The sequence below is a fragment of the Protopterus annectens genome, chromosome 4.part0, assembly GCF_019279795.1.
Source record: "Protopterus annectens isolate FY-2018-M chromosome 4.part0, PAN1.0, whole genome shotgun sequence".
In the NCBI taxonomy this organism is placed as follows: domain Eukaryota; kingdom Metazoa; phylum Chordata; order Ceratodontiformes; family Protopteridae; genus Protopterus; species Protopterus annectens.
The window spans coordinates 639,428,950-639,443,104 of NC_056733.1; the positions used below are offsets into that span (position 1 = coordinate 639,428,950).

The 14,155-nt window shown below is 40.6% G+C and overlaps 1 protein-coding gene across 4 annotated transcripts in view; it reads right to left on the reverse strand.

Moving 5' to 3' along the window:
• B3GNT4 (UDP-GlcNAc:betaGal beta-1,3-N-acetylglucosaminyltransferase 4) overlaps window positions 1-14,155 on the reverse strand; it is a 1,341,192-nt gene that overhangs the window by 1,162,433 nt on the left and 164,604 nt on the right. For 2 of the 4 annotated variants that reach the window (XM_044068597.1, XM_044068599.1), the window contains exon 1: window positions 8,189-8,352. The exons of 1 other annotated variant lie outside the window; for it this stretch is intronic. The gene's annotated coding sequence lies outside the window, so the exon portion shown is untranslated. Of the gene's footprint in view, window positions 1-8,188; window positions 8,353-8,925; window positions 9,125-14,155 lie in introns of those variants that run through there. One more of the 4 variants, XM_044068598.1, reaches the window with a different exon arrangement.

The following is a 14,155-nucleotide window of genomic DNA, read 5'->3' on the forward strand; positions in this document are numbered from 1 at the left end:
ATACACCCCCTCCTTTTGTGGTGTGGTCCGGGTTTTGGGGCCGGAACGCATGATACGAGGTAAAACCTAATAGTGCCGGGGTGCTCTCAGGAGCCTTGAACCAGGTTTCAGTTACAGCACAGACATCGATGTTCTCCATACTGAGAAGGGCCTCGAGTGCATGCATTTTGAGATTTAGACTTCTGGCATTGAGCAGCATTACCCTCAGTTTCTTCCCATTTTTGTTTTCTAGGGTGGTAGGTTTAGAATTTGAGCCTTGCCTAAAAAAGGCACTATGGCGGTGGCAAGAGCCTTAGCCAATATCCGGAATCCCAGGGGTGACAGGTGCAAGCCGTCCCTCGCGAAGCAGCGTGGCTTGTCAAGCATGTCATCCCAGGCAGACAGACACTGGATCCCCTTTGAATGACACCAGACATTAAGCCAATTGTTAAAGCTGATAATCTTGTCTCTATATTGTGGCATCATTCTTGGGGAGGGAAGGATACTGCTCAGGGTCAGGGTCATACCTGCCTGGGCTACATAATCAGAGAGCTCCTCTATGTCTCTTTTCATGTAGTCCAGGGAGGTACGTCTCAGGTCGTTCACACCAGCATGGACAATGACAGTGTCATATTTGTACTTGCCGTGGAGTGACCCGAGTGCTTGTGTTATGTGGCGGATTCTAGCACCCGATAGGCAGCTTACTGTGACCCTCTCCTTGTTCAGCCTGGTGAGTGGGACGTCAGTGTGTCTGACTATGGAGTCACCTATGACAAGTATGTTTGGTGTATTTGGCCTTAAGGGCTGTGACTGCTTTGCACACTGCTTTTGTGGTTTATGTGTTGCTTGTGGGGTGTCTTGAGGTAGCAGTTGTTTGGGTGTCTGCTTTGGAGGCCTCTGCTGTTGAGGTAAATTTTTACTCAGAGCCTCCGAGTATGTCTTTGTGTGTTTATGTGTTTGATTCAGTGGTGTGGTAGCATTATATGAGGCTGGTTTTGTGGTGTGTGTAGTTGCCTTCTCCTCTTGTCTGGTCTTGCCAGTCCTGAGTTGAGAGAGCTCAGCCTCCAGTTTGGCTAAATAGCTGCATCTCTCGCAAGTATTTGTGTTATGTGGGAGGAGGAGAGGGTTGTCTGTGTACATGAGGCAGTTATAACATTGCCTCAAGATTCCCAGATTCACCAGCTGGACCGGAGAGGAGATTGACAACTGACCTTTGGACATGCTAGAATAATATTGGGAATTCCTTAATAATTGAAAACAAGGGCCAGTGGGGAGTGGGGAGTGAGGGTGTAGTGCTTTTAATTTTTAGTGCTGACTTATATAATTGCTTTAGTGAGCAAGTGCCAGGTAACTTGAGTGCAATGTGTTACAAGTAACTAAATGCAAAAACGACAAACAGTAACTTTCTTTCAAGTGAAACAAGGAAATAAGTACAGTAAGCAATGCAGATATCACTAGTGATCCACAGAAGCGCTGAGAAGCCACGTATTAGGTGGAAATAACAAGCAAACAAACAACAAGCATATAAACAAAGCTAGATTCAGCAGGCCTGGATCTAGTCTATGCTAGAGCAAACAAGGTGTACCAATTTCAGTAAGATACAGTTCAAATATTCAGGCACTATAAACCTTTAACCAGAAATTCCCAGCTCAGAAGGGCAGAGTCCAGCCTCTTCTCCCACAAGAGTGCAGACCACGAACCTTCTTAATGTAAAATAACTGGCCTGAAGCCCAAGTGCCTAAACCAGAACTAATACACTTGGACACTGGGCTCTCAAATCAGCAGTTCCCAACTTAGAAGGATGAAAGCTACCTGTCCTGCCACCACAGTGCTTGCCACAAACCTTCCTAATGTAAAACAACTGGTCTGAAGCCCAAGTGCTTAATCCAAAAGACTTAGAATGATAGCTACACTTTAATCAAGTTACAACCAAGCAGTAATAAATACAATTGAATACTTTAGAGAATGTCTGGATTAGTGGTCAAGTTACACAAACAAAGCTAGATCCAGCAGGCCCGAATCCAGTCTATGCTCAGGCCAGAATCCAGTCTATGCCACAGCAAACAAGGCGTACCAACTTCAGTAAGAAGCAGTTCAGATATGCATGCACTATAAGCCTTTAACCAGAAATTCCCAGCTCAGAAGGGCAGAGTCCAGCCTCTCCTCCCACAAGAGTGCAGACCACGAACCCTCTTAATGTAAAATAACTGGCCTGAAAGCCCAAGTGCTTAAACCAGAATTAATACACTTTTAGAAAAACAGACACTGAGCCCTCAATCAGCAGTTCCCAACCTAGAAGGATGTAAACTACCTGTTCTGCCACAACAGTGCAGACCACAAACCCTATCAGTGCAAAACAACTGGTCCGAAGCCCAAGTGTTTAAACCAAAAGGCTTAGAATGAGTTACACCAAGCAGTAATAAATACAACTGAGTATTTTTAAGATGATGCAAAAGTAAAATGAAGTAGGTAGAAACACAAGTACAGTAAAAGCAGATGAAATTTTTTTTTTTTTTTTTTTAATCTGAACAAGTGCTGAGATCAAAGAAACAGATTTGAGTGCTGAAACTAGAAAACTGGCTAGTTATAAGAAAAAAAAAAACAAGCTAGAAGGCTTCCCTCAAACACAGAAGGGCTTGGGGGCTCAGAAGCCTACAAATAGTCTATACCACTTAACAGGAAAGGCAGGAAATTTTTTAATCCCCCCCCCCCCCCCCCCCCCGTTTCCCAGATGCTCTCTTTGAACACAGTAGGAGTGCCTGAGATCAGAATATGATCTCACTGCACTCAGTTGAGTGAGCAAATGAGATGGGCCCAGAGGCAGGCTGAGGGGCGGGCAGTTTCAAGGCCACTAAGATTAAACTGAAGAGCAGAATAACTGCCACTTGATTTAAACTGTGTTGAAGGAATATTTAACTGAAATTAAATACTGTATTTTTTTTTAAAAAAGTACAGATAAAGGTACTTAAATTCTCTTATACGTCCAGTTGAATATAACAAAGTTCTTAGCCGGCCAAAGCTGAGGTTTAGGCCCACATCCTGTTAGACACATAAAAGTTGAATCTTGAGCCAAATACTTTTTCTAAGCAGCTTCATCTACCCATCTAAGACAGGCAGACATCTACTACATAAAAATATAAACAAACGGGCAAACCCACACTGCTACAAACAAGTGTGCAACTACTTCCTAAATTTCATCAATGCAAATTCCACTGAGCAGATAGGACAGTTAACCTGGTCATCGCAAACCTAGCACTACTGACCAACTATCAGCGGCTCAACAGGCAGCACATCTGCCTTTAGTGCTGGATCAAAAGACTGTGGGTTATTTCCACTTCAGGTGGCCGAAGAGCTGCATTCCAGCATGTTGACCTTTGGATGACATGTTAAACTGAGGTCCTATCTGCTTAAGTGGACAGCAGCTCAGATGGATGAAAATGATCCCACTACACTAAGGACAATAGCAAGGAAGTCTCCTACTGCCCTGGCCAAATCTCCCCTAGTATTATAAATACCACCGTGGGTCTCTCCTGAAAAGAAGGCATCATCTTAGTGGGATTAAGAAAGAAAGAAAGAAAGAAAGAAAGAAGACCACCATTAAGTTTTTTTGGTCTCATTAAGACCCAGTTGTTCAAAATGCCCACAACCAACCACTAGTCAACCTCCTGCAACTAGCTGAGGACTTCAGTAGGCAATGCTGCAGCGTTTAGAGTTTCTATTCTCACCTAAATACCTGCATTGATACTTTAGTTCCAAATCAGACAAAATACAACACATCAAAACAGTCTGTGGTGGAACTAGCAGACAAGCTACATTAAAAAGTGACTCCAAACCCATAGGAACACACTCAGGAACCTGCATGCTCCAAAACTGAACTCTTGTTATTAACTAGGAACAAAATCAAATCCAAATTTAGTTACCAACTAGAAACCACCACATTCAGGACCACAAGCCCTTTTTCAACCATGTTAGAAATCTCAGATGCACTGCACTACCCACTGTTGCACTAAGTTATAGCCCCCACCTTCCCCAGCACTGAAGACTCAACCAACATATTAGTACACAAGTTCAGCTCAAATTTCTTCCCACTCCCTCCAAACTCCCCCTACATGACATTATGCCCCCCCCCCCCCAAGGATTTCCTCCATGCATGCTCAAGATCCACTCACAAAGGTGGGGGGGGGCACCTCTACAAAACAGTTGTCCCTTTTCTACATAAGAGTACTATCTTACTAACCCACCCCTAAATATGTTCAACCTCAGCTACTCCTCTAGTTTCAAGCCAGAGGCACTGAAAATGGCTGTGGTTGTCTGCTACCACAAAGCCCGAGGTCTACAGACTGATAAACATAACCGAATATACCATTGTGATTCAAATAAATACATCATTATCTTATATTCCAACAGCTTGCAGACATTTGATGCAGATTAATTTAGTAAAAAGATTATGCTGCCCAAGTAACCTACTGGACGCCTTTGATAAAAGGACACTGTGGCACTGGATGAAGGCAAATCTGTACACACAGCATAATGAACCAAGGCCTTGGACACCACTCCACATTGTCCCCAATAGATAAGCTAATCAAACTTCAGGATAACACTTGTATAAAACAAGCTGAAAAAGCAGGCTGTCTTCTTGACTAATGGCAAGTAAGGAAGCCACTCACATTTGGTGTTTAGGTCCCCAATGACAGTAAGGGACTTGGCTGCCAAGGTTTGCAAGTGATTATAAAAATCTGACCTACCATCATCTCTCCAGTATACTCAACAACCCAGGAGAAACTACCACATATGGACAAAATGGTGCCTGGACCACGGTCTAAAATGAAAGGTTAAAGTGTGTAGTATATTGCACACAGACACCTACCACAGAAATGACACCCCCCCAAAAAAAAATGATACAATTATTAGGGATCGGGATCTGGGCACTTAAGACAAGAAACCACCATCACTTTCTCATCCTCATCTGAAAATCCTTCTAAGCCATACTGCTTTCTAAAAGGTCTAGGTTCAAGGATTTGATAATCCTGTTCTACTCCTCCCATTAGGCCCATAATAGAATATAATGCCTAATGGCAGGTACTTGCCCATACACAATCTGACAAGAGAGCCCCAACTGTGACCTAGACAACATGACAGACTACCAACTTGGACAATTAAATTAGGGTTTAACAGGAGGCCAATGGTCAAGAGATGCACCACTGACCTGCAAGACAAAGCACAATGTGTGGCTGCCCAACAAGCATGGGCACAGAAAAACACACTCATGTAAGAGGGTAAAAAGCCGCAGTATAACCATGTACATGCACCCAGGCTAACAAGAAAGAGTTAGAGACCAAAGTCTTACCTGCTGTAATGACAGCATCTCTTGATATTCCCCTCACCCACAAGGGGACAGGCTAGCTAGTCAGGCATTAAAAAAGAAAGAACTAAATCAGCATAATTTGGAAGAACGCATTGGATGATACAGTACTTAACATCATATTAGCCAGTCTTGCAATATAAACTTCTAACCAGCAAAAATTTCAATGACAAAGTTCAGAACCAACTCAAGAACAGAATAAAATTGTAAAACCTACACAAGAAAAGTAGTCAAATTACCACTTTAAAATGTAAAGTGTCCTTTTATATACAATAGTACATAAAGTTTCCTTTTTCTGTACCATATTAGCTTGATATTCTTTTCCTCCCTTAAATAACCACTCACCACCCAGTTTTAGCAACCTGACTGCAAGCTTTTGTTTTACTCCTTTCCGGTTTTCTATAGTTGCACCTCAGTTTTCTTCCATCATCTCACCCCCCCCCCCCCAGCTTTAAAACCAAACACAAGACAATTTTGTGAAGCAGAAGTGTCTACCTTACCATTTAGTTAAGAATACAAATCTACCATTTACAACCAGACAGCTTTTTCAAATGCATTTTGGCTCAGACAACTGCACAGTTATATACAAACTTCAGCTATGAGACTGTATCATACAGAGAATTTTCTAACTTGCTCAACTCATACTGCTGTGGATTCACGAGTCCTAGATGGAAGGTATGATACCTATAGTGATTCACTGCATGAACTTGAGGCTTTTGCTTTAGAAGAGTATTTATAAAAATGGGTTCCATAAGGTGTATAAAAAAAAAAAAAAAAAAGAAGATTCTACACACAAGTTAAACAACCTTAGCTACCTACGGTATCCTGAAAACTTGGGGGGGGGGGGGGCTTACCTAGGTCCATATAGCTAAGACAGGAATAAATGAAAAAGGGAGTTGCCATTCCAGACTGTTTGAGGCAGTGCCCGGCATAAGATCAGACATTAGTCTGAAGACCTGAATGTTAAGTGGAGCAAAAGCACAGGAGTTCAAGAAATACTCAGGGGTGTAGCACATCAGGAAAAAAGGGAGAACATTGGCATCACAAGGAAAATGGAGGAAATTAAGCCCAAGATATTATCAAAAGGAAATTGAACAGGATGGACCAGCCCAAGAAAGAATACTAGATGACCATACAGTGGTCACACTGAGGAGGGGGAAAATAGAGAAGCTCTACTAACATCTGGAAACAGACTCTGCAGATGGCAGAGAAGCTCTATATCAAGTTGCAAGGCAATGACGAAAAGATAAAGTGTATAGACACCATCCATAGGGGACCCCAGCAACAATCTGCTCAACAGGCCATAAGACAAACAGGGTAGATGGAATGAGTACTTCAAGAAGACTCTTAACTAAGAAAAAGCTCTACTTCCACATACACAGCCCGATATGAAAGAGGAACACTCATGCCAAAAGTTACGAGATATGTAAAACAAAATGACAGAAATCACACCATCATTTAACACAACCAAGCTTTAAGTGTATCCAAGGACAACAGATCACACCATCACTTTGATGAGTTTTTGTCCTGTCCCAAACTCTGAATGATAGCTCTTACTCAATAAACTGGACCACCTTGGTTTCCTTTCCAGTTTCTTTTTTCCTTGTTGGTAGTCTTGACATTAAGTCACTTTTGCCTGGTGCATGGTAGCGGAAATGCATCATTTGTGCCAGTTCAAAAATTATAACAAATAGAATCCTAATATAATCTAAACTACAAAACTCTCTGGAGGCAAGATAAGTTTGACAGGTTGGGTGATGGTGTCACAGAACTAATACTATCCCCTGCTTCCTATAAAAATTCTGTCTTACTATTGCAGACAGAACTCCAGAGTGCTGCAAAGCACTACACTCTAAGAACAGTACCTGCTTACTTTTCAAAACCGAGTTGGAAGAAGAAGATGAAGGGTACTCAGAGCTAGAAAAGGCAACTAACCAGTGAACAAGAGTCGAACGTACAGAAGTCTCAGAACTAAAATGGAAGATCTATAGAATTCAGACGTTGCGGGTACTTAATAAGCGTGTCATAAATTCAAACAAAGATTTCTCCCCTGCACCAGAAGTATTCCTATATGGGAGGCCTAGCAGCACCAGTACTCGACCCTTGGACATTGCACAATCACATAAATCTAACAAGTCTCTTTATATAGTGCTCCTGAGGTGAGCATAATTTTCACATAAATCTAACAAGTCTCTTTATACAGTGCTCCTGAGGTGACCATAAAACAAAGAAATGATAAAAATGCAACTTGTTTTGAGAATATTTATATACCATAAAAAATATACCGCAACAACTGCCACAAATAAAATACTGCAAACCATATTTAAGGCACTGCCCTCAGATTTCAATCCAAGTAGAGAACTGTAGGTGTAGCATCCATTGCTGTCAGCCTTCCTTCTCTCAAATGTGAGGCGGTTCTTACAATATGGAACAAGAAGGCACCTCAAGAACACAGCATGATTGACACTTCACGGCAACATTATGAATACAGCACTATAATTCGGTGTTACTTATGGTAGGTTTTTGCTTAAATATCGTCATGAGACAAAACAGTCTTACAGCACAAGATGAGGCTCAGCTGAGAGGTAGAGAGTACAAGAAGCTCAGCCAAGTGTAGACAGTAGAAGCTACATCGTTTTTACCAGACGAAGACCCACTAGGAACGTCAGGTATGTACAAATGCACTAACATCCAAAACCACTTTTCCAGCTGTTAGGTCATAAAATCCGCAACACAGAATTCTTAACAAACACAATAAGGCTGAATAATAAAAACACAAACCCTACAGAAGATCCAATTTAACCACACAATAATAAACAGTGTAGGTAAGAAACGGCATCTGCTCACCTGCGCTTCTGAGGAGATAATCACACTTTACCAACATTTCTATAAAGCAAGCCGTATCTGTAAAAGATGTGTATATTATTTCTGTAAAAGATCCTTCCACTGGCTGACCAATGAACAAATGGGGCCGCCCCCGTTCCAAGGGGCGATCCATTACCATGGCAACAGTGAGCCTTAAAGTGAAGTAGTTGCGTTTTGAAAGCCCAGAATCTAAACTGGTGTATTTGACGATATCTCAACTAATAGTAGCAGCTGAAAATAATTAGTGAAATAAAATACTGTAGCACTTCATAAATTATGTAAATGGCTGTTGTTAAATAACACGGTTTTATTTTACACAATGCTTCGCGCGTTAATATTAAATCCCATGTTTTTGTAAAAACTGATGTTGGGTGCAGATTTGGTGAAACTATTTAACATTTTTGCTCTTAAACATCTCTAACCTTAGAAATAAATAGGCGAATCTTCAATTAACGAGGATAACGCTGGCAATGAAATGTATGATGTATATAGCCTCTAAGCCTGAAGCGTTTAGTATGACATTGTTGTAAGACACAAATGCCACCTCACCATGAGACGTGACTTAGCAGGTTTTAATCTCTCGTACAATCTAGAATTTTGTGACAAAATACAGAAGTTTATTAAATTCCACCAGGCGAGTAACAATTACCATAATTCGTACTCTTCGTAGAATGTAATGCAAACAATCCTATTCTGTGATATAAGTTAATATTACCTACATTTGAAAGGTAACCTTGCTTTTTTTCTCCTTGATTATACTTCTTTTCGTGGTTAAAACTTTGTTGCGCTGACACTGATACCAAGTGCCACCTAGCAGTACAATAAAAGCTGACTGCACTGGATGGTAGAATGACTCATAGCTCTCAACCTTCCATCGCCAAAATGAGGAACACTCGCCTTCATAATGTGTAACAACTGGGCAAAATGTGGAACACATACTAATGGCTTACTAATATCTTCAACTAGGAAGGTCATAGGCTGGTTAAAATATGCTGGTTTTACTTATAAAGAAGATTATTTAATGAATTAATATGATTAATTTCAATTTACCACGGATTTCACTTAAAATTCCTAACACTGAATGTGTGACACACTCTTTCAATGTGGAACTATTAGGAATTTTGAGGAACATGAACTTTTTAAGACCCCAAATGAGGTACGTTCCTCGTAATGAGGTACACTTGAGAGGTATGCATGACTAATTCAATTAAATAAATCTTAAGTCACCAAACAGTGAACCCTGATTCACTTTATCTGCTTGGAAGAAAACAAACATGAGCTGCCTGTATGCAGCAAGTCTGTAAAACAAATTAATTCTTCTCAACTGACCCCCCCCCCCCCCCCCCCAGACACCTGCCTAATTTTAGATTAATTTTGAATCTTTATTCCCAAGACTGGTTAGTTTATTTATGTATTTACTTATTTAGTTGACTAATAGTACCTGGTCAACAAATCATATAAGTATGTAGGCCTTTTCCATGACTCTTTTCAGTTCCTGTCTAAGACATTAAGCACTACAACGTTAATGGTATTTACGTATCAACTACGCTTTCTCGCAAGCCCGTTGTTTGTATAACTGACTTCTTCTGTTCACAGTTACACATTGCGGTGAACAAGTAATCACTACGAGTACAGTAGCTGGCTTCCTTCATGTCAGAAAATGTAATTTTTATTTCGTGTCCTCTTTCTGTCGTCTTTTTATGGGGTAGAGTAATTTTAATTTAAACAAAGTGCCCGTGTTACACACTTGAAATGCAGCAAATATATAACTGAAGTGAAATCGCTTTCTGACGCAGTGCAAACGTTTCAGTTTGTTTCAGAAGGGACTTACTTCAAAATTTTGTTGTATTTCAGTATTGCTTACTGACATGCTACCCCAGATGCACATATGTTAAAACCCCCTCATCTCTAGGCATAGTATAAATGTGGGTTTCCTCAGTTTAAAGGGTACCCTGATTTACGGTCTCGATGAGTGTTGATTAGTAACGGCTGTTGCACTTACAGAAGGAAAAACACATTCTAGTTAAATAGGATTATGTTCAGACGTTTTCGACAAACGCTTTCCTCAGTATAATCACAACCACCATCAACTGCCAAACACATTGATTATACTGACGGAGGCGTTTGCCGAAACCGGTGTATGTTTATGTCGGACCACTTTTGCAACGTGGTTGCGATGTAACTACCACGTTAATTAACATTTTTATATTTTAAATTAATTTACAATATACAAGGCAATCTCAACAATCCATGACTGAAATACAATGATGTAATTACTACAACTTTATCTTAGCACAGTTAACGCGCATAATCCCGTTTTTACAACAATTAGTCGGAGGTCAGAGAGTTAATTTGTATGCTACCAGTTTTGTCAGGTTTCAACACAGACTGTTCAGCATACTTACTGGAATGTCACAAAGTTCGGGTGACAAGTTTAATATTCATTTGTAGGTATTCTGTAGTCTAGGGGAAGTGCAATTTTTTTATAGCTGTCAATTTCTTTGCTCACAAATTTTGGACAAAGCCTATTGACTGACTAATAATCATTGATTTACCAGAAAATCAAAACTTTTATAAGGGACAGAGCAAAAATATGTGGCAAAATCAGGGAAGATGAGAGGTATGAATACAGGGAAGCACTACAAATGCTCAAGTCCCAAGTGCTTGGAGACCACTGTCTCAACTCCAAGGACACAAGCTCCTTGTAGCTTGTGTAGGCTGCTGGTCATGCTCAAACTCTAATATGAGTGCAGGCAAACTGCTGTGGGGAGGTAGCGGCAAGGGGGATTTTAGGGTTAGGGAGTTTTTTAGGTTTAAGGATTGTAGGGTAAGGGAGCAGAAAGGGAGATTTTATGGGTTAGGGGAGGAGAAAAGGTGTGAGGAAGAGATTGGAGGAATTTAGGTTTAGGGATGGGAAGTCGCTGTTATGGGTAAGGGAGTAAGGACTTGATTTGGGAACTAGGTGGGAGTTTTAGGGTTAGAGTTTAAGTTCTGGTAGGGTTATACAGGTGTGGGAAGGGCTATGTACAAACAGGAGATTAGGCTAGTGGGATTTTGAGCATTTGCTTTTTCAAGTAAGTGGCAAGGAATGGATATGTTGCAACCTACTGGCACATGAGCACCTGTAATAGACCCTGGCTACAGTATATTTTAAATACAAATGAAACGCTTGTTATATCAACAGTAACATTTCCAGATTCTTTTTAAGTTGACCGTGGCAATCTGAGTGAGTGCCTGTGCTATAAATCAGTATCACTGAAAACTACTTTCAGTGATAAAAAAAAAAGTGTTTTTCCAGGGGAGCAAGTCCCCCATGCACCCCCACAAGCCTGGTGATCCCTATCTTCCAACTTTATATATATATATATATATATATATATATATATATATATATAAACTCCGCCTTCCCACAACTGTGGGGAAAGAGGCAACATCAATGATCGCTGAAAGTGTTTTTCAAGGACGTTAATTCAGAAGAGCAGCACTTACTGAGATTGGCGCCAAGAAATTGACTAACTAATACATTTTCAATATGTTGCAACAGAACATTTATCATTAAGGTAGCACCACATTTTAAGTTTTCACATAATATTAGTTATCCTACAAGTATATAATGTAGTAAGAGTCAGTAAGAAAAACTTGCAGAATTTATCAATAATTAAGTTCAAGTTGAGTTAGGTGTTTGCTTACCAGACTCCATTACAAGCAGAACTTACAAAACAAATACAAATAATAGTAAAAATAAAATGAGAGAATGGGTTACAAAGAAAATATATATGAAAAAGGTTAGTTAAAATAGAAAATAATAAAATATGAATATTTGGCCAAGTGGTATATAATAAGATGTAAGGGCAAAATAAATATAATCAGCCACCATATGCTACATCAGATAAACGTATCTATCACAGATAAAACCCACAGTGTGACTCACAGATAGAACCCGCAGTGTGAAAGTAGCGGACTCCAAGTCAGACTGCTGACCATTTCCCACTAATTACCACATCTATGGGAGTCCACTAAACACTGAAGGCATTATAAGAGATATGGGGACACAGGTTGACAACAGCCTTTCCTTCGACCACCATATTGCCACTATGGTCAGAAAATCCTTCTGTGTGGCACATCCCTTCTACTCAACACTCATTAGAACCATTATAGAGTACAACGTCCCTTTTGGAATATACCTCACAAGACATCTGCAGCAGATGGAAAGGCCACAGAAGTACCTCACAAAGAGGATTACTGGCCTCAAACAGATGCCCTACACTGACTGTCTTAAAAAAACTCCAGCTTTACTCTGTAGCATTCCGTAGCATATCGCCTACTCTGAGGTGATCTCTGCCTAACATATAAAGGTATGTCAAACCCAGAGCTGTTGGGCATGCTACACCTAAACAAATTCCAATCCCTTCGAGCTACACGCTCTAGGGACCTAAATCATGTCACCGCAATAAACAGGACATGCTGGAGGAATAGATTCGTGTCCCAGGGACTTCCCATACTCTGGAACAAGATACCCATCTATGTCAAGCAAAGTTCCTCATTAGCACTCCTCAAGAAAAATCTTGATGAGTGGATCGGAAATAGGAAATACACCCCGCGGATCATTTCTGTGACTCTGCTCAACAGGGGCACAGGAAAATAACTTTCTTGGGTGGCGTAAGCCAGGGAACCTTGTTGGCTAGGCTTACTTAGGCCCTTGGGCAGATAGCCTAGTACCTACCTGTGAACATCTCATTACCAAGGGTTTTGCATCCAGGAAGAAAGAGGTCATCATCTCTCTCTACTCTTCCCTCATTAGGCCAATCATCGAGTATAATGCCTCATTTGGTATGTACCTCACTAGACACATGCAATAGCTGGAAAGGCTACAAAAGTACCTCACAAAGAGGATCCTAGGCCTTAAACATATGTCCTACACAGACAGACTCAAAAAAACTCCAGCTATTCTCTGTCTCATATCGTCTACTAAGAGGCAATCTCTGCTTGACTTACAAAGTCATGTCTGACCCAGCTCTGTTAGAAATGCTACAGCTAAAGAAATTCAAATCCCTCCACACCACATGCTCCAGAGACCTCAACCTCATTACCACAATCAACAGAACATGCTGGAGAAACAGGTTCATAACCCAGAGACTGCCAATGCTCTGGAATAGACTTCTGATACATGTCAAGCAGAGAACCTCACTGGCCTACTTCAAGAGAAATCTTGATGACTGGATGGGAAATAGAAAGTTCACCCCGGAGAGCACTGCAGTGTCTCTACTTGATAGAGGCACTGGGAACTAACGTCAGGCGGCACAATGCCAGGGCACTTCTATGGGCTAGGCTTGTAAAGGCTCCAGGGCCATTAGCCTAGTACACACCTATGAACCTATAGGCTTTGAGTGCCAGATTGGGGGAAGGGCCCTTTTTCTTGTCTGTCTTTTTTGTTTTTTTTGCTCATCAACAGAGTATATGCAGTCTGTATGCATCCTACTGCTTATATGAAGACTCTTATGGGCTCCTGACATTCTAGCAGTGAGTTTGTTTTTTTTGTAACATTTTGTGTATTCATTTTATTTATTTACTTATTTTAATTATGTCTGCCTTTGGGGAAGGTGTAGATTCATGGAAGTTTGCTGTTACTTTGTCATAGTCTTTGTTAAATTGTATGTTTCTGTTACTGCAGACTCCAATAATCACCATGGTGATGCTTCATTCAACTGTATAGTCGCTAAATGTAAAAAAAAAACTTTCTTTTAATCTGCATAACATATCTCTTCCACATTTGCATGCAAGAAGACTCTTGGCATATAGTGATATGCTATATCCATACTTGTAACAAAGCTGTCACTTAACTAGCTGTCTTCTCCCACCATAGGTAAGCATTCTGTCCAACTGCACATTATGACAAAGCTGGTTGATGTGTGCTTGTGTATGTGTGGTCCATCTATTGTTTTATCTCTT